A 22,285-nucleotide genomic window follows, 5' to 3' on the forward strand; every position below is an offset into this window, starting at 1 on the left:
AAAATAATCACAAGGATGTGTAATTGTTGTCTACAATTTTTAAACTCTGTTTCTACAAAAATTTCTAATATTAATCATATTTACAGTGACTATAGTACCTTAAAGCTGAGAAAAATTCAAATTCAACTACTGGATTCCTTCCGCGTCGATTTTGCTGAGTCGAACTTGCTAACGTTTCGCCAATCATTCTGTTGGCTTCTTCACGGCCTGACTGAAACTGGCTCGCATTTTACTGCTTATGTATTGTTTGAGGGGGGCGGAGCTAAATGAGGTGCATAAACACCGTCTCGGATGACTGATTCCCATATTGGTGACAGGTAAAGACCTGAATCGCTGTTCAGATTGTTTAAAGATTTCCATAGACTTGGATTTTTCGTTGATAGAAGAATTGATTACATGCGAGAATTTTAGTTTTATCGTTCGGAAACTGCTGATGAGTTCATTTGTGTTAGTCTTAAGGCTCTTCCATGTTCTTCGAACCTAATTGATATTTTTCGTCAGGTCTCTCCAATATATTCTTTGTCGATGGCATCTCAAATGGAATTTTATCTTTGACGGACCGAAGATGTTGAGAGTTTTTTTGACAAGTGGTAAATCTGGTTTTGACGTTATATTTCTTAAGAACTTTTGATGTGTGGTCTGTGATGTTTTGAATGTAAGGAAGGACAACAGTGGCAAGTGTGGGATTGCTTTCGGCTTCATTGCTTCATCAGATTGTGGTGAAGTGTATTTTGTGATGGAACCCTTAATATCTTTAATATGGAAATTATTAGATGGAAGAGCAGAGGTAAGGTGTTTTAATGCTGGGTTCAGTTACTCGGCGCTGAGATAGTTTTACAGTTTTTAAACAAGAGAGTTGATAACCGATGATTTGTTGGCCGGATGGTGATGTGACAATACATTAAGATCTGTGTGCGTAGGTTTTCTGTAAACACAAGGGCCCAATGTTAGGTCTAATTTTCTATTGATAAGAATGTCTAAGAGTGGGAGGTTGTTATTAGTTTCTATTTCAATGGTAAAACTTATACACAACAACCAAGGAGAAGATTAAAACTAAACTTAATAGAACAAATGTTCTCTATATATATACACATCGGGAAGTGGGAGGGCGAATTACGCACTGTTCACGCAACCAATCAGCGCGTATAATGGGCCAAATGGGATTGGACCTCTGTCCTTGTTCAGTGCCTTATTTCCTCTCTTAACAATTTCTAAGCTTTCGCAGGCATCTAATTTTCTACTATTATTTACATGTTTAACTAATTTTAAATTACTAACATCTACCTTATGATTATTGTTGAACATATGTTCGGCTACACTTGATTTTTCTAATCTAGCGAATTTTAAATGAGCTAAATGTTCCTTAAATCTAACATTAATTGGTCTTTTGGTTTGCCCTACATATGACTTGTCACAATCGTTACAACATATTTCATAAATTCCCGACTTTTCAAAGGTATCTAGTTTATCCTTGGGATTACCCAAGAGATTTTTTAATTTTGATCCGGACTGATAGACACTTCGAAGACCTGCGGCCCTGAAGAGTCTATCAAGTCCACTTGTATATTGGGGAGAGGGAGGAATTGAGACTACTTTTAAATTTTCCTTATCAGCTTAAAGTTGATTTTTGAAGTTTGTTTTTAAATCTAAATTTCCTAATTAACTTATCGATAAAACTATCTTCATAGCCACCTTTTTTATAAGGCTTCTTTCCACCTCAAACCTTTCTTGATTTAAAGGAAATGTGACAAGTCTATGGACTAGAGAATTGAAACTTGCCATTTTATATTGAAAAGCATGGTTAGAATCATTGGTTATGTATCTTAAGGTACTAGTGTCTTTCCTATAAATCTCAAAACCTATATGATTTTCACTGTTTTTGATAACGAGAACGTCCAAAAAAGGCAACTGCATGTTACTTTCTATTTCATTACTTTTAGTATTACTTTTTTAGTTTTGTAAAAAGTATTACAGTTGCCTGTGGAAGTCAAAAAAAAATTGAAATCCTTTTGTGCTTAATTGTTTGCTCTATCTCTGCAAGGAAAATGGTGGGGGTTTTTGAATATTTTCTTAAATAAGTAAATTAATAAATTAATTAAAATAAAGTTAATTTTAGATAACTAGGTATTAACAACCCGTAAAGTGAAAATTTTTGCCAAAATTCCACTTTTTTGAGCGTCTTGAAATAATATTTTAGGTTAGGAAAAAGATATCGAGATGTGGTTTTCATTAGGTTGTTGGATTCTTAGTCGATTTCTTGTTTTATCCAAAAATGATTTGTCAGAAGAATCTGAATGGTTTCATTTTGTGGACACCTTTTTCATCTATCATTGTGGGTATTTGCTATGTCGAATTTTTATCAAATTTAATTTGCCTGTAACGACATTTTGCGGATATAATTTGAACTTATGTAATTAATGTGTAAGAATTTAATTTATTTTTAGCAAATAAACATTATTATTAATGTCTTATTATTAATTTCTTATAATTTTAAACATGTGAAATAAGAATCGCAAGTGGATTCAAAGTAATGCATAAAATGAAAAAAAAAAAGCAAAACTAGAACTAATTTAAGAAAACTTAATGATGGATAATAGATATGTTAGAACCGATTCGTCCATTTGAATGGAACAAGTAAATACTAAGCAAAGCTAACGAAACCTGTCATCTTATTTCATTTTCGGGTAGGATAAACCCGTTTGAATCATAAAAAAATAATTTTTTTTGGTTAGCTTTTTCTCATTTTTTATAGGCAGACTGACAACAAGTGCAGCCGAGGATGTAACTTAATATAGTATAGAATATATGAAACGAAAAGGCGAAGTAATATTAAACAAATTAACTACATTTCAAATTTACCACCAGCTAGTACATCATGACTATGTTCTATCAAATTTACCCATAATCGGTAATGCATAAAGATAAAATGCCTGAAAGCTTTATTATAATTACTTGGTTATTCTATGTAAATTAAAAATTAACATATGTATATCTAGTCAGCACACATAACAGAGTAATGGAAAGAGATTTCTCAATTATTGGGGCAAAGCACCGTTTTTGCGTAAAAAATTAAAATATCCATACAAACTGCGACTCGCCATCAATCCGTTACTATACATATTGTGTGTGTCATAAACGGTAATGGCCACGATATTCCGAACACGAAACGAATAAACGCTGTTACGTGATTTTCAGGTAAATATGGCAAAAACGCCGCCCGAATCTGCATCGTTACAGTTCTTATCGGCCGTTCGAGCAAATGTTTACGGAATTTTAATCGCCATCTTTGTAACAATTTGTAGCACGTCACGGAACAAGCCGTTCAGTACAAATACTAAATTGGAAACATTATTATTATTATTATTAAGTATTTCTGAAACGGTTTAAGATATAAAAATAAAATTTAGACGCGAACAAGTTTGCTTGGACCAAGAAAGTTACTAATGAAATTCATTCATCAACAATCAACGCAGGAAGAATCCCGAAGTTTTGGCGAGTTGGAAGTTTTGTGAATAGTATTGAGGAAGTTTCTTGGGAAAATTAAAAAATATCATTTTGGTGAAAAAGAATTAAAAATATTCGCAGAAAAAAGTTTGGTTCAAAATACGTGACGTTCTCCTATAAAACATTAAAATTTTATTAGCCAGTAACTATTATTTCCCAATCAATGATATGTATGACCTACATTTTATTTAGATATATTCAAACTTTAGATATCCAAATAGCAAAATAAAATTAGATAGAAATATAAGTTGTTATACATTAGTACCTATTTTCTTCAATCTTATTGAAGCTAAATTTATTGTATAAATTGAGGACAAAACAGTATCTGGACCTTGCAGATGGCCGCCCTTCCAAGACCTATTGTTGACCATAATTGCGTTTATTTGATATAGTAACAATAAAAATATATGATTATTATTAAAAACGATTTTTGGAGACCCTTTTCCACATGTGAGGGAGGCATATCCTGACACATGTTTTATTAAGCAAACTAACGATATTTTATAATAATAGGATGGAGGAAAACAATATTTGTCGCTTGAGATTCGATGACGTCACTTTTAAGAACGTCTACCAAGGATTATTTTAAATTATTTTTTTACTCACACCTTACAATATGTATACAGAATTTTAAGCATACAAATACGAGCGCATATTTACAAAATACATTTAGAAAGTAAAGTGAAAATACAAACTACGATGTGAAAATTCGAAGTAAGTGTAAAGTAAATTTAAATTTAAAAAACTAGTTTTAACTTAAATATATTCTGTGAAAACTAGAGTTAACTAAGAATATTGGTTGATCCTAGTTTTTACAAGTTAAATCTAGAAAAATCGGGTTCGAACTGAAAACAGTGACGTAGTTTTAATTATTTCAAAGATATTGCGCACATTTTTCTTTTTTAATCTTTGTTCCAATGATCGATGTCCATGTAATGTGATTTCACAAAAAAAAATAAATAAATGAAGACTATTCACGAATTTAAAAATGCTTCTAGGTACGTAAGCCGGGGTTGGAATTAGTATGTCGCCGATGTCCGCCGAAATACCAGACCATGTCATAAAAATGTCGCTTTCGGTGCGTTCCCGGTACCCGTCGAAAATCTATTATTCATGCGGCAGGGTTCCGATTTACGACACCGCGAGGCGACTACCAAACGAACTCGCCCGCCCCCGTAATTAAAATTCCGACGAGACGCTCGTCGCCACGCACGTTGAAAATCGCGTCGCCCGCGCTTTTTTTTCCAACCGCGGCTCCTCAATGACGAAGACCACGAAAAACAACGGAAGCCGTTCATTGAGAGCGCGTTCGGTCAGCATCCGGTCGCGTTGGTGTCGCGACGCTCTTTTGTTGTCTCGTGATTTCATTCATTGCGCGGCGGCCTGCGGCGTTGCCAAACCGCGCAGATTACATCTGATGGCGTGGACATAACCGTTATTTTGTTAAATGGGAAGGGGGTTCCAAGTCAAAATAAAACCAAGAAAAACAACCAAAAACATCTGTGATTTTAATTTTCAGGAATAAATCGTTTTTTATAAACTTGACATCACAATTCACGCACCACTAAAATTTGGGTCAACTTCAAAGTTAATGTATACCGGGTGGTTCACATTTAATGACCTAGAAAAGAGGAGATGCTCTATCGCTCCAAAATATTTTCAGGTATGCCGCTTCCACATAAACATCTGGTTTAATTTATATGGTACCCCCTGTATATCATTTCATTTTTGGATTTTACTCAAGAAATAAAGTAGATATCTTGAAATGAAATACGGAAATTAATATCAAACGGATAAGTTTGCCAGATTACAAGACGAGTTTTACAATGGCATATCTTGGACGGGCCTCCACGCAGTCCAGACCTAAACCCAACAGAACAAATACGGGATCAATTGCGTATAGAGCTTAGAGACCATCAACCACGATCTACCAGGAAAGCATGTAATATTATCGATCAAGCACATTTTGAACGCCTGGTTCAAATGGTAAAAATTGTAGTAGGCGGCATTGATATTTTCACAGAGAAGGTAATGATCTTCTACGCATGACCTGACATTTCCCCCACTGCACTTCACTCGTTTTCCCAGAGGATTTCATGAGATTTAGGCATATTTCGCTATGTTGGTTGTTGAAAGCAGCAAGATCATTGCTTAAAAACGAGATTTTATATCTTCCCTGTAGTATCGGCATAGGCGTGACTTCTATATCTCTAGATACATCTAGTAGTGATTTACTATATGTTTAATGTTTATGATTTTTTTTCCATAAGGAACTGTACTTGTTACGTTTGACATCAAATTCCGTATTTCATTTAATAATAAGTCAGATAAAAACGTAAATAAAAAAAACATAATGCTGAGAAAAGATGGAGTATTGACTTGGGCACCATATGGCTATTAGATAATATGGTGGCCCCACTACCGTAAAATTTGCTATTTTAATTTTTCAAAGAAAGTTCCACAGGCTACTGTAATACTTTTTACAAAGCTTCTGAATTCCTCCTGCGTCGGTTTTTGCTGAGTCCAAATTGCTGACGCTAGTTTCAGTCAAGCTCTAAAGAACCCAACGTCAGCAATTTCGACTCAGCAAAAACCGACGCACTAGGATTCCAGAAGCTTTGTAAAAAGTAATTTGTCATTTTCTTTCTAAACCGCGATTTCGATTTAGCCCTCCAAGATGTTTTGCAGCATCGGATATTTCGGGCCTTAAGAAAACTAAATATATGATGATTACAAAGAAAGTAAATGTTAACGGAATTCTAACTATAGACAACACAACAATAGACAGAGTAAAAAAATACAAATACTTAGGAACATGGCTACGCGAAACAATGGAGCAGACTCATGAAATCAAAAGTCGCATAGAGGTTGCCAGAAGTGCATTTATAACGATCAAAAAGTTTCTTTGCAGCAGAGATATAAATTTCGGATTAGGAATAAGAATGATTCCATCCTACTTTTTTTCAACATTACTTTACGGGTCGGCAGCATAAAGACTCAAAAAAGGCAGGCATGGACAAGATCGGAGCTTTTGAAAGATGGTGTTATCGGCGAATATCGAAAATCTCTCATGGACTGACAGGGTTTCCAATATGGGACTGCTAAAGGGAACCCAGAAACAGCAGGAAATAATTAACTATCTAAAAAGAAGAAAATTGGAATACCTAAATATACGATGCTACAGAACATTATGGAAGGAAAGATCAAAGGCGGAAAGGGTCAATGGAGAGAAAAAACCTCTGGGCTCAAAAACTTACCAACTATTAACAGCTGTTAACAAGATTAGGAGAGCCATATGATAATATCCAACCTCGGTTAGGAGAAGGAACGACAAGAAGAAGAATTATGGGTGCAAAATGTTGTGCATAACTTCTACAGTTACCCTAGCAACATACGGTGTCCTTAAGATCCAACGGTAAAACGGCGATTTCCAGAGCCTTAACTCGTTTTCCGAGAACATTTTACGAGATCTAATCAGCGGCCATGTTGATTATGCCGCATTGAATATAAGACTAATTTTTCTTTAAACACCCGAGTCAGCAGATGGCGAGAAAATTTACTTTATGACGATACCTAATTTAATTATTTTAATAAATTTGATTAGCAAAATACTCATCCGAAAAAAATGAGTTTCGTACTATTATTGTCTTCAAAAACATGCGATTGTATCACGGACGAACCCGACTGGTAGAAAGTAATTTAAAAAAAAAGTGTTTTTCCCGGAAAATTTAGCACCCAAACTTAAAACGCTTCGAACATACTTCGAGGACTAAACTTTATCATATCATTATTGATTGAATTGGACTGATATGGCAACGCTGCCGTAGCCTTCGTAGGTGGCAACAGCGTGGTAGATGTAGTTTACTATAATATGGCATATTTTATGTAATTGTTGCAAGTGAAAGTTCGTGTTTAACAATGGGATGTGGCGAATATGGAATATGAGTGTGGGAAGCGGCCCCAGATTTACGGCCCGGGTTTGCTGACGCGTTTGTCCATGACGAAGCTTTCCGAGCGACCTCCAAGTAAATTGACAGGACGGAATTTCATTTTTAACAGAATTTCGCTTATTTCGCTTTTATTTTGGCTTAGTTTGAGTATTTGCTAAACAACCCATCAATGGAATTAGAAACGACATAATTATTGCCCTATATTCCTCATTGGAGTTGCAGCTCCTTATCTCTATGAGAGTGAGGAGTCATTTTCCTTCCCTCGGCACCTTTCACCATTTTAATTCTTGGTTCTTGCTGCGATCTCTCCTATCACGATCTTGCAATCCTAGATAAAGTCTGTTCATAGATATAAGGAAGTGACTAGCGAGAAGTGATACGAGTTAAGGAAAGACCCCGGCAGCTGTAGGAATGTAATATGGCCGAACAGGTCCGTATTTTGCTTAGAATTTAATTATTTGTGGTTTTGTTGGGAAAGATACTAAACAATATTTATTTATTTATGTATGTATGTATTTTTGTTTAAATCGAAAATGAAATTACAAATTATTTTTATTACCTATTTAAGTTACTTAAAATTATTCACATAATATGTCAGTATCACTATCGCTATCATCGCCTGTTCTAATTATTATTTGCAATATGGATATACGATTGTTCTGCTTTTTCTACATGTTTAACAGAAAATGGCAGATTTGAGTTGGTGCAAAACATGTTCAATGAAATTAAATATACAGTAGTAAGGTGGAAGCCTTAAAACTGTATGCCCTAAATTTTTTGCATAATTATCACAGACGTATTCCTTTTGTAGGTTCAAGCTTTGTAGAACCTGAATTAATTGCTTTTTGGTATAATCTTCGCGAAAATAAATGTTGTTATTATTCATTTAGTTTTGGATTATTGCTTTTGTGTCACATGAGGAAGGGATTTTAGTCAACTGTCTACTGTGATAACTTGCATTGTCCATTACAATGACGCTATTAGGAGAAATGTTTGGAACTAGTTTGTTTTTAAACCAACTTTCAAATAAATCAGCGGTGGTGTCTGCATGGTAATCCAGAGAAGAATCTTTAATATTTTTCGCAGACAGAGAAAGTCCATTTGGAAACCAACCATCTTTAAAGCCAGCATGCAAAATAGTTATTCTTTTACGTCGTTTTGATGGCGTGTTTGTTTTACACTTATCAGTTGAGTCAACCCAACCCTTTTCCGGGGTATCATAAGTGTCGAACCAGGTTTCATCCAAGCAAATAATTGGCGTTTGTTGTTCTCTGTAAATCCTATTTTTTTCTAGATATTTCAGTCGCCATTTCCGAATTCCAAAAGATTCCATTCAAACTTGCCTTTTATCATTTTTTTTTTAAATCTAAAACCCGTGTGTTGAATACACTTCCATAAGGTAGTTCTGCCACATTTAACACCAGTTTCATCTTTTTCAGGCCTCCTAAGTATGATATCTAATGTAGGCACGCTTTGTTCCTCGTATAACTGGTAAATTTTGCGCCGTATTATATCTTGATCACTTTCATCTACACTGGAAAAAATGTCAGCATCGCTTCTTTTTTTCTTCGCTGAAATGGGATGTCCATACAGTTGATGTTGGAATTTTCGCCAATGTGGCCGTTTCTTCTAGAGATGCTTGCTTGCTGGCACCACGTTCAATGAGAGTCAAATAAATATTGTTTATAACTTCCTTAGTCTCAATAGAATAGTGTTTTCTACATTTGGGCGGGAGCATCTCCTGAGATACACTAGACTCGCACATATTTTGCATAATTCGCACACGATTCAACACACACTGTATTACACACGAAATAAGAATGATTACTAATAAACTTAAACTAAGTAGTATACCAAACCAAAGAATATTAAACACAGGTAGGTATAAAATTATTTTCTATTACGGACCACAATTTTACCTGAATTTAAATTCCGAAACTTTAAGTAATAATCTTGTTGCATTGTATGTTAATGACCACCATTCAAAAGCAATTGGTCATTTTCTTATATCTATGAAGAGACCATACCACTATTACTCCACGCTTAGTGTAGTCAATTCTGCTCAATACTCAATAACAAGCTTTCCGTCGCTCCTCATTGTCTTTAATCTCTTCGAAGCGTTTCGATGTTGTACGCTGTTCTATGGAATGTAGTATCATTGAAGATACTCATAACACTGCAATTTCGATTCCCGCTAATATTGAATGTATTTAATCCTTCACATGAGTCTTCAATTTCTCATTGCTTTATTTCTTCTCTAATTATTTGTTCTACACCTTTATGAAATAGACTTTAACCATCGCAGCTTTAGTTGCGCTCTCGCGACTCTACATTGTTTCTGCAGTTTGGACGTTTTCGACTCCCCCAATCGTCACTGTTTCTTTTTTTCCGATCGTCCACCATTCTAATTAGCCTTTTTTGCCGAAACACCGAAAACAATCAACGAAATGCCGCGGGTCCGGCGCGGCGGAGGTCTGTGCCGGCGCAGAACAAACAACCGTGTGCCAAAACCATTGTCGAAGATAAATAATCTCGATTCGGCAACCCGCATTGATTATAGGGGGCGAGTACGCGCGGGGTCTCCCGAAAAAATGGCCCCCCAGCCCCCGGTCGTTAAATAAATAATGACGTCTCGTTATCTACCGGCCCGGCGTTGCCGCCTCCTCCTCGTCCGGCCGCTGCCACGGAAAAATTCAGAACGGAAACCCTATAAGTCACATTCACAATTTTTATTTATATTTATGTTATTATAGTTATAATTAATTATGAATTTATTTAAATTTATTCTATTTTTTATGACACTTGTCAGATCTATCTCTAGAAACATCAAGAACTTTTCAAGCTTGGAGAACGATATAACGAAACTGCAGAAATAAGAATAATTAATGAGAGCAAAATCAAATAATTTTGAGATCAAAACACAAAATAAACAATTTGTACACTCAGAGAAAAAACTTTTGTTAAACTAAAAGAAAACGCTTTGGTCAAAATGAAATATATATTTTGATTCATTGGCACTTTTTACTTAAACAATAAGACTCTATGTGGCATCTATAGCTATATAATATCTTCCCATTTACTACTACTGCTTTCACTATTTTTTATTTATTTATATTTAATTTTTTTGAATTAATTGTTCAAAATATTCACCCAATTGCTGTATAAATAGTGTAGCTCTTCTTAGAATCGAAGTGATAGCTCTGCTAACAATTTCAAGGATCAGCGCGAATAGTTTCCGCCGCATCCATAATTCTGGGTAGCAGTTGTTTTCAATACTTTCTGGATAAACTAAGGTTTTCAGTTTTTCAGTCTTGACGACCAAACTGAGGAGGTGCGCCGTCGTGCTGAATCCACATTCGTTGTCTTATATTAAGAGGAAGATCACCCGGTAATATTAGAAGATCATTTTCAATTAAGGTACATTACAGGTAAGATGTGGTACGGGTAGAAACCGAAATTGTGTAAAAGTTCTCCATACTCTCATCCGGCCTACGTTAACTTTATTTTCTATTCTTAGAACACTAGTAGAAGGTTGAGCATTAATCGTATTAAGTATTGCCTCTTCTTGATCAAGTTCTTGTTGAACGGGATGTTCAGAAGTAGCTGTAGGAAATTCTCAAACATCGATGATATTGCTAAAAACAGTTCTACAAGACACTCTATGAGTGCGAAATAGTCGACGATATTCATCAACTGCCGCTGGTCCGTTTCCATTACACAATTCATAAACAAAGTGAATGTAGGCGTATTCTTGATTCGAAATTAAGCATTTTGTAAATATCCATAACTTCCAATAAATTTAATTTTCTACTTTTTGTGGCTGTATGTAAAATATCAAAATTGTCGTCAAAAATGTGTTTTTCTGTGTTTAAGTGTGTAGCATAATTAGGATCTAGACTATTGTTTTTAAACGCTCTTTTATGTTTGTTAATGCGTTTTTTGAAGGATCTACCTGGTTGTCCAATATAAATTGTAGGACAAAATCCCCATTTCAACCTGTAGACACCTGATTTTTGAGATTTTGGACATTTCGTTTTATTATTTTTTAAAAATTTTCCTATTGTGTTGTCAGTTCTGAAAGCTATTTTTAAACCACATATGTAATTGTTTTAAATTGTTCGTGTTCTGTATTAGGTTTCGGATAAATAGAGTTTACTGTTGTCTGTATTTGTTTTTTATTTATAATTTTCTCTATATGTAGCCGTTGTTCAGTGCAATTTGTTTAATGATATTAAGTTCTTTGTTGAAATTTTCTGTGAGTGAAATGCAGCCATTTTGTGTGTATAATGTTGATTTGAGCTGTTACATATGACTGTGTCCGTGTGTAAAGGTTTATGATAAATGGAAAAATCTAATTTGTTTTGCGTTTTCGTAATAGTTAAGTCTAAAAAATTAATAATAAAATTATCCTATTCAATCTCGATGGTGAATTTTATACGATTACGTAATGAGTTAATGTAATTTAAAAAAGAATTCAATTGTCTGTCCGTCCCAACAAAGCAAGCAAAGACATCATCCACGTATCTATACCACCATAGAAAACTTTTTCTTAAAGGATAAAAATCTCGGCTAACAACGGACTAAGTGGGTTTCCCATAATCGAACCTTCCTTAGAGATGAATATATGTCCATTCAATTCAAAATAATTTTGGTCTAAAGATACTACTAAGCAATCTAATACATCTTGTTTCACCAATGGGTTAACCTGTTTCCGACTTAGGGTGAAATCTACTAAATCTAGCACATCCATAGGTGGAACACTGGGAAATAAGTTTTGTGCGTCAAAAGATAATAGTGTTGAGTTAGAAGGGATTTTGATATCTTTAATTTTGTTGATTAATTCAAAAGAATTTTTTATTGAAAATTTCAGGCAATGGATGCTTTATTTTGACTGCAACTTCCTATATATATTTTCCAGGATGCTCCTTTGGTACGACGCAATCCCAGAAAAATGTATGCTCTATATTATCTCCTACGTTAGCACTAGATTATATTTTGAGACAATGCGAAGTAGGATGGATAATATCTTCCGTTTTTTTGGAGCCATTATGTCGATGTTCTCCCGTTTTATAGTGTGCCCTAACCAAAAATAATCAAAAAGAAGGGGAACATAAAAAAATACGTCTAATGCAAAATCCCTTCAATTAATAATTATGTTTTGGTTAGTATATATCACTATAAAACCATAAATTTACATGATATTTTCTCTTATATTATATTATTTTTCTAGGAATGCGGGTTCTAGACAACACGGAAGAAAGTTGGCAACAACGCCAGGCCAACCTGCCGGTGTTGTGGGAGAGTAATTAGGTCCTCGTCGCCGGTACGAAAAAGCGATGATCAACGTGTCAAATTTTGACGAGTTTAGAGGCGTTTAACCGCCCCCGGTGGCCCTTTTGATATACGCCGGGCGCCTCGTTAGCAAATATCTACTTTGTACCGCGGATGTGGGGCGCTCTAACAAAATTTTACGCGGCGGAAAAAACATTACTCCCCGTTCCAAACTGCTGACATTCGCGGGGACTGCCCAAAAAAAAAAAAAAAAAAAAAAAACGAAAAAAATCATAAATAAAAAAATCGAGCGCCCAGATTGAACAATTTATTATTATTGGCTGTCGGGGGGGTTCGCGCGGTATAATGGATTCCCCGGGCCCTCGGAATGTCGGAGGCAAATTAAAAATAATTTGGGAATTTAATCTAGAAGGGCGATCGTTATCGGCCCCGCGAGGAATGCCGAACCACGGCCGCGTATATAGGTACAGGGGGGATCGAAAGAAAGTCCATGAATTCATCACTTAAAATGAAGGGGGAATGGATGAACTATGCGTTAGCGGGTTTTCAAAAATATATTTAATGAAATGATTTTTTCAAAATTGGTAATGCATAAACTTAGTATAATTTGCTACAAACTTATTAATGAAAAACTCTAAAATCAGCGCATAGTAGCTATAGCCACGAGATTAACAAAAATACGTACTGGGTGGACACTCGATTAGGGGCCTGCACCTTATCTCAGGAACTACTGATTTTAGAAAAAAAAAAGTGAATGCAAAAGTTTAATTGTTTAAATGAAATTTTAAAATTATTTATGTTTTATATATATTTTTAACTTAAGTATTAATAATATTGCTTGATTAAAATCACATCTGTTAAACGCTGACTCTCAAAACCCTTAAAACACTATATATTATAAACATTTACTTGGTTACAACAACTTACTGGGGTAAAAAGTAAGTTTCATAATAATAATATTATGCCATTTTAAAAAATGTGGGTTTTCTACTGTTAATGAAAACTTTATTAATTAAATTAAATTCTTTAAAATAATTAAGTGCCAGTATTTTTCGCCGAGTTTATTGCTAAAAACTTAGAAAACTATTAGATTTGGGTGTGTGATACGTACCAAATTATAGGTATCTTCACCAGCTTTAAGAAAAAATATCAAAAACATGGACGTGTCATTTAAAAAAAAATTAATACTGCAAGTTGAATTTTTTTAAAAATGTCCTTTAAGACACCCTGTACAATTTTAAAATACCTAGTGATCGCAGATCGTTAAAAGAAAGTTTTCTAAAAACGTGTTTAAAATTTGATCAAGTAGGCATTACTGGCAGAGGTGGAAGACCATATTTATTAAGAACATATTTTTGCATAAAAAAATATATAATCTCAATTTCTATCCAAACTGCACGAAATGCAAATAAGTAGTTCCTGCGAAAAGGTACAGGCCCCCAATAAAGTGCCCACCCTGTACAATGTAGAAGTCACTAAAGTCATTATAAAATATCAACCACTATTAAACTAAGTTAATTTAAGTTCTCAACTATATTCAGACCTAAATATTCTATTGCAAACACAATCTGCAATGTTTTATTATTAATGTTAATCGTTGTTGCTACCTTTTTTGTTTCTTTAAACAACATGCAGCCAATCCAGTGTTTATTAGAAAATATTCACTGCAAATAGACTTGAACGTCAGCGCTTATATCACCAAAATATTCAATTATCTATACCAACTTCTTTGAGCAGCGTACAAAGCTGAGATCATCCTTAGTTTCCATTATACTATATTTCTCACGACGAAAGAGTAATAAAAAGTAAAAAGTAAACAATGTTATTAACTTCTTGTTTTTAACTAGGAAAAAAAAAACAAATTTACCAGGTTTTATCAAAGTCGACAAGAGTTTATATATTTAGGCCAAAAACCTATTTTTTGACCTCCCCGTGCAATTTTCGTTTTAAAAATATGGCAACAAACGAAATTGCGGAGCTTGTGGCTACATTGGCCTTTCTTGTAGACGCCCTCGCAAAATTAGTTTCGGTTACTTTGCAAAGAAATTCGAAATATGGCAACATATTTGCGTTATGTCGTACTTAACCTCAGTGGGCAAAATTCCAGTATAACGGGCCAACACCATTTCTGCTTTTAATTCTCCAATTAGATTTAATTTATTTCGAGTTTCTAGAGGGTTAATATCATAATAATAACACTATAAAAAAATGTATCATAATCCATAATTGTTGAATATCTAATTATTTGTAATATTTATCAGTAAACTGACAACGCGGCATAGTAGTAACTGTTGTACAGTAGTGTTTGAATATAGTATTTTAATACGTTGACTTTCCTTGCGACCTGGGCCACTACACAACAACGTCCAAAGTAATTAAATGGCGCCTGCTGCTTAAAAAAGAACCTGCATAAATATCCAAAAGAAAGTAATTGGTCGAAGAAAGTACATCCTACTACAACATAATGAGATACCAGACACGTGACATACCGGAAAGACGAACTGCCAAATTGACGTTAAAGTGAATGATGGTGACCACTTACGTGGAAATAAAGTCTTTCTTTTTTAAAAAAATTTGAGGCTCAAGACAAACATTGATTGGAACTAACTTCGGTGCAACCGTTAAATTCAAAGACCAGAATTGTGGAAACACAGTGTTATAAAAATTTGTTCTATTTTGTTTATGAAGCGCAAAATTACGTGTAGATTGTGTAGATTTGGGTGTAGAGGGCTTATTTTAAAGCAGCTACAAAATTTGGGAGTCCAAATTTGCAAAGCCGTACGATTGTAATCCTCAATTTAAAAGCTTTTTTAATTTACTATCTCCATTTTATTTGAGCTGTGTGAGCTTTGTCGTATATCGCTCTTATATGACATGATTAAATTTTACTGTAATGTTAAAAAATTAATAATAAACGAGCATTAGTTGATTGACGTAAGTTATGCGAATAGATTTTTGCTAATTAAATATTTTACGTCATTCTTGAACAACTCCATTAGAAACTATTATTATAGGGACTGTTATATAATGGTTATATGTAGCACTTTTGTTCTGTGTAAGACTTTACGTGTATACAATTTCACGGTGTATTTAAGTGTGTTAATAAAAAAAACCTAATTAATAAAAAAAAACAAAGCAACGATTTAGTGGGCTAGAGGATTCACAAAATCTACATAATTTTTTTTACAAAAAAATATTTCTACTACCATCTGTAAAATACGTAATTACACACCGACCTAACGTGCGGGAAGCGTCGCTTTACCACTTCAGTTTCGTTTCCCACCAATCCGAGCCACTTCGGACAGTTTCGGGATTTTACCGCACGGGTTTGGCAGCAATCGGATGTTTTCACGCTTTAAATTTTGACGTTTGTCAATTCTCACAGTCATGTCAGTGAATGTATTCGTGTTTTGCGAAAATGTACGCAAAAACTAACGGTCGTAGAAAAAGTATAGTATGCAACACGTTCGGTGAACTTTTTAACTCACTCGTTTGTTAAACACTCGCTCCGCTCGTGTCAAATAAACTCGTGAGTCAAATGCCGTTTACCGCACTTGTTGCATAATATACTATTAGAATTTGCATTTTTAACTCTCAGTTCTTTTATTTTTGATAAAGTTGAGAATGTTTTTCTTCTTTGTTTTAATGATATAACTCCAGGTAAAATGTTAAGCACCATGGACCTTGAATTAAAAGTAAAAAAAAAGTGTCCCACCAGGAGTTCCAGAGCGCCAGCCCAAGAAACCTTTTCAATTTTCATCCACTACCATAACACGCGATAAACTATATTTCGGAGAATGTAGCGTTGCCAGATCGATCCAAAACTAATGGCAACGTTGCTTCACAACAGATACTTGATGTCTACGTATCTCCGCGGCCCTTCCACATTCTAAGTGAATACTTAGTATTCCTCACGCCATCTGCCGTCGGAATCGATTGACATTCCTTAAATAGCGAATTCCATATGCAATAATAAAATGGAGAGCCGAATGTGCATAACAATGGCCGCGACCATTGTGCAGTTTGTCAATGAAACGATATTATGTCAGCTACATTATAGTACCCAGCGTGTGTAATTAAAGTACTTTAATGAACGCCTCGTTGCATTATTCATATCAACGGTGATCGTTATGGTTACGGTTTTTTCAGCCAGTCACGAACCCAACGAAAGGCGAACGAAGAAAAATGCGCCGATTCTCCACGAAAATTGTGCAAAGCAAAGTCCATTCGCATTCTTCAATTTTAGGGAACGTGGAGTCAGACAAGGGTGTATACTGTCTTCTCAACTATTTAACATATACATCATGAGAAGGTCGCTAGAAACATGGGAAGGGGGCATTTGAATAAATGGCCAAAAAATAAATCTACTCTTTGTAGATGATAGAGCAATACTCGCTGGCAGTCAAGAAGAGTTAATCAATTTAGTAGATAGGATAGAAAACGAAAGCAACGGCTACGTCAGGAACTAAATACAAAAAAACCAAAATCATGATAGTTCGTAAGCAACATAACGACCACCCAAATATATGTCATACTGACCGCTTTGACTTCATTAGTCATAAGTATGCCTGGGATTGACCAATACAGGCACATCGGAAGAAGAAGTGAAGCGTAGCTATTGGGAGACTGACCAAGATCTGAAAAGACCGTCATATTTCAAGAGCCATCAAAAACCGGCTAGTAAGAAGTAAGAAGATCGATGCTATCGAGATGGAGTTGTTATCGACGTATGCTCTGTTTCCCGTGGACTGAACGCCGTATACACGTCTCCATTATAAATCAACCTAATATTACCGACAGGATTTCCAGTAAAATCCGACTAAAACAACTAAAATAAATTCAAGGCAAGGTGGAGGGACGTAGGTCATTTGGCCACTCTCCGACTCGATAGATAGACCAGATCGCGACTAGCTGTAGCAAGCCAATGCACGATGTCATCAAGATGACAAAAGACAGAAGCACATGGAGAAAAATCATCCATGATGCTACGCTGACCATTATACGCCCTAATGCTGGTTAGGACTGAAGAGAGAGATTCTTGAAAAATTTCTATTAAAACAACAGGAAAATTTATATAGCCCAGGGAAAAATCTATTCTATTGGTCCTGAATAATCAATGTAGCGGAAAAAAACCGCCAAGACCTACAAATTTGTTTTTTTGATCTTAACCAACTTTCGTACGATTTTGAGGATGCTCCGAAGGAGATTAATATTGGAAGAGATGTATGTGTTTATTTAAAGGGATCGCCATCAACTTTCTCACTAAAAAATAATTCAGCTGTTGAGCCTAACAAAACTTCTTCAACAACTTGTGGATGTGGCCACTAATATCTAGATCTGGGCATATTTTGACAACCAAAAAAGGGCATATCTGATTTGAGAATTGTCGAATACATGCGAGATTTGAAATAGATTCAATAGCAAACAAGAAGATTTGTCATTTGCAAAACTGCAGTCTTCTATTGGGGGTTCCTGAAGAATCGTCATTTTATTTTATATTTATATTTTATATATATTTATTTTTGCAGCCTTAGAATTTGTGACACTGAAGACTGGCTACCTTCGAATATTTAATCTTTTTTTTTTCTTTCTTCTTTCTTGCTTACGCTACTTTGTGATATGGGTGTTTAAATCAGGATACGTTTCTCCGAATAAATGAATAACTTCATTTTGTGTTCTAATTCTATCTCCGAAGCCATCATCATTTAGGAACGGCATTTTCGTGTCATTTTTAGACAAATTACCAAGAGAATTCAAAAAATTCAAAAAAGACTTTAATCTTCCCTCTACAGCTCAAATATGAGTCGAATGCATGCTACGCTTCTTGTTTTTTTGACTTCTTTTTACAAACTTTTTTACTGTTAATTGAATTGAGTTGAATAGGATTTCTTCACTCTTTGAATAATGGTGGTTAAATACCTGTCAAATGACTCCGAAAACAAAATTGAAATTTGCTACGCACGTAGCAACTCTTCAAAAATATTCACAAAAAAACTTAAATCATATTTCGGACACGCTGTATAAGATTTTTGATTCAAAAAGAGCGCCAATTTCACATATTCTAATGCAAGAGTTCGAGAAAAAGGCCGAAAAAACATTTTCTTTAATCTTCTGAATTTATTTTAACTGACGATCGGACTGTGTATCTATAATCCATATGGTTATGAATTAGAACACCAAGAAGCTTTGCCAGAAACACGGAAGTGAAACTTTATTAAAATATTCACTGTTGTTCAAAAAATTATTTGCCTATTGAAATTTAATAAAAATTTGATCATTTTTTCACAACTTCCCCGTCCATTTAAAACAGCCAAAACTGAGTCAAATCTCGACTGTAACGCCCATCAAAAATCCTAAATCCAATATCCTCAAACGATAGAAAGAAAAAACTCAAAGAAAAGGTGCCGCCCGATCGAAAATAAGACACCTCGTTAGCTCGGAGGTGGTCCAAGCGTAACGGACGCGCTGTTGCCGCTACAATTTATTTACGATGACTTATTACATTCGGTTTTATGCAAAACCATTTAAAAAAAAGTTTTAAGGCCGATCCGGAGGAGCGAAAGACTCTCCAGTTTTGGGGGCAGATCACCAATTCGACTAGGACTAACGCAAAATGGGCAAAACGGCAACGCCGCCCTTGATGTCGGTGGCCTGCTTACATTTTCGGCTAAATCATCACCAGGAAATGCCGGACGACAATTTGAAATCGGCATTTTTTTTATATATTATGTCGCTCCTGGCCAAACTGTGGGAATGTTTCGGCTTAAGATCAAAAGGACAAACATGGCGCTACACCATACCAACACAGCAACAGAGCGGTTTTTTTTGTTTTTGGATGTAATTCGGATTTTTCTCAATATATATAATATTCTCGATATGGGTGTATATTGGGTTTACAAATTTCGAGTTTCGTTCGCAGGGCAATTTTTTTTGTTTTATTTTGTATAACTACTTTGCTAAATATGGTGGATAAGAATGTAACCGTAATTGTAAAATTTTAGATATCAAACAATAAAAAGTGATCTGTTGTCTTTCAAGGTGCTTAGAAAAATTTTGATTGATCAACGGTATTTCTGTTTTTCTCCGATTCATTTTCTATGGCAAATTGTCATTTGTCTGTATCATAAAACGTTTTAACATACTCGTATATTACTTTGCATTTTAACACAAAATTACATTAGATGTGTACTAGGCAGCCAGCAGAAAAGATGTTTAATTCTGAATTTTTTTAAATTCACTCTACTAACACGATTTTTCAAAGAATCAAACCGTAATATAATGCAAAAAATTAAATTTCTACGTCAAGCTCAATGAGCTGAAGAATGTGTGTCGCATTTGATTTTTGTAATTGAAACCAAAAAACGTGTTTTTGTTTGTAAGCCTGCGTTATCGTTTTCGATACAAGATTTAGTGCAGAATTTCGGACGGGGTGTCGCTAATACCCTTCTTGGGACTCTTCCTTGGTAGAAGGTGTCTTTAGTCCTCGCGAAGATCAGAGAATTGAGGATGCTTTTCGAGGCTCTTACATTGCTATGTTCTGACGTATAACGAGAGAGATAAAATTATAAATTATCGCGAGAATTATCGGGGAACGGACCACCTCGGCGACGCTTTCGTTTTTTATTTATGAGGCGCGACCCGCGCCCGAGGAGACGTAGAAGAGAAGGGGGCACTATATATACGGCCGAGCAGATAAATATTCAAATTTATTAATACAAAAAAAACTACTTTAAATCGAATGATAAATAATGCGCCAAGAGTATAATAGAACGCTGATGTTTGCGGGTGACCCTGTGTCGATTCGATCTACGATTAAAATGAGCAAAAGGGGGGGGGATAATTTAGTCAAGTTAATTTAGAAGATAAATTGGCAAGTTCTGATATTGATTATTTTCAACTGACATTTGAAAGGGATCAGCCAAGATGATGTCATAGTATAGCGTGAAACTAGTAGCTGAATTCTGAACAGATTTTCCATGAGATCTGAGGTTTTATGCTGGTTATCCAAGACCAAATAGTCCCAACCAGAAATTATTTAAAACACACCGTCAGGGATCCTTTAGTAGTGGACGATAAATGCAGATTTCGGTGTCAAATTGTAGAGATAATCCAATATGTTATCTGGCAACCTCGACGTTGGCCGCTACAGACTAGGTTGTATTTCACAAAAATGATTAAAAACCCTACGCTACTTGATATAGCTGTGTCAAATAAGAATAATCTGATCCAAATGAACGCTGAAAAAATTGGTAAATACCTTATCCAGGAACAACGGATTAGAAGACGCTAGCAGATGACTAGGGTTACTCCACAAAATCTACTGACGAACATCAAAAAGTTGGGTAGCAACAACACGCATGGTCCGAAAGTTTATAGGAGGAAACTCGACGACAACGGACACGTAAGCCTGGAGCTGTTTGAGATGTTACTCATATTCCGCTGAAAAGGAGTTGGAAAATTTTTCGGTGAGTATAGTCATAATAATAATACTAATATTGCTCCAGTGAAAACATTTATATTAAGATGATAAGATAAGATATTAGATGATAAGATATTAAGATGTCATTTTGGATCGGATAAGTGCGCAACAATAGGAATCAAGAAAGGAAAACTTGAACCATCAGGTGAAGAAGAAGAACCTTTCCCAACTTAAACAGCAGTTCACTGAAAAATATAAAAAAAGGATGACTAAAGTGTTGAACACCGAACTAACCTGCAAAAACGTCATTGCCGCAATTGATAGTGGGGCGATACCTATTCTCGCATATTCCTTTGGAATAGTTAAATGATCCAATACTCACTTCGGAGGCTTAGATAGAACAACTGGCAAGATATTGACAAAATTCAGATGTTTACATCCCAACTCATCAACATCACGGCTACATATTCCTAGAAAAGAAGGTGGCAGGGGGCTTCTAAATACATAATCAAAATTTGCAGAAACCAGGTCTCTAAAATTGGTGTGAAATTATTAGGATCCACAGACCGTATCATTCAGTCTATAAAAAATGCTGATAAAAACTTCAAATCACTCAACATAGGACTTCATGGTAAATACCCTCTAACACTCGAAGACACATTCATCGACAAAACATAATCACTACAGTGGCTTGATAAGGGCTATCTTTATCCTGAAACTGAATGCTTTATGCTCGCAATACAAGACAAGGTAATTAGAACTAGAAATTATGAAAAACATATATTGAAAATCAACACCATGGGTAAATGTAGAAAATGTAGCAATACTGGAGAATAAATAGAACACATCAACGCACTAGCAGATAATGCTTATTTAGGAAGGCCCAATTAACTGGCAAAAATCATACACCAGCAACTGGGCCTGAAATCGGAACTTTTGTAGAAATCATTTTACAAATATAAACCAAAATCAATTTTCAAAAATACTGGGATCGTCCGGTACTAACAGATACAACGATCGCTCACAACAGACCAGATATCCTCCTGATTAATAACCAGGACAATCATTGATATTGCCATACCGTTTACCCACAATTTGAGATTTACAGAAGCTGAGAACG

At 35.1% G+C, this 22,285-nt stretch overlaps 1 protein-coding gene and 1 long non-coding RNA gene across 2 annotated transcripts in view; one reads left to right on the plus strand and one right to left on the minus strand.

Annotated features, from left to right (window-relative positions):
• The window catches only part of LOC132700159 (protein rhomboid-like), a 152,754-nt gene that overhangs the window by 105,900 nt on the left and 24,569 nt on the right, over window positions 1-22,285 (minus strand). The gene's annotated exons all lie outside the window — the stretch shown is intronic.
• On the plus strand, window positions 7,399-13,432 carry LOC132700162 (uncharacterized). The gene is made up of 3 exons (XR_009618604.1): window positions 7,399-7,529; window positions 10,764-10,882; window positions 12,685-13,432. It is a non-coding gene; the product is annotated as an uncharacterized LOC132700162 (long non-coding RNA).

This window comes from Cylas formicarius, unplaced genomic scaffold, assembly GCF_029955315.1.
Source record: "Cylas formicarius isolate icCylForm1 unplaced genomic scaffold, icCylForm1.1 PGA_scaffold_3__17_contigs__length_32017465, whole genome shotgun sequence".
NCBI lineage: Eukaryota > Metazoa > Arthropoda > Insecta > Coleoptera > Brentidae > Cylas > Cylas formicarius.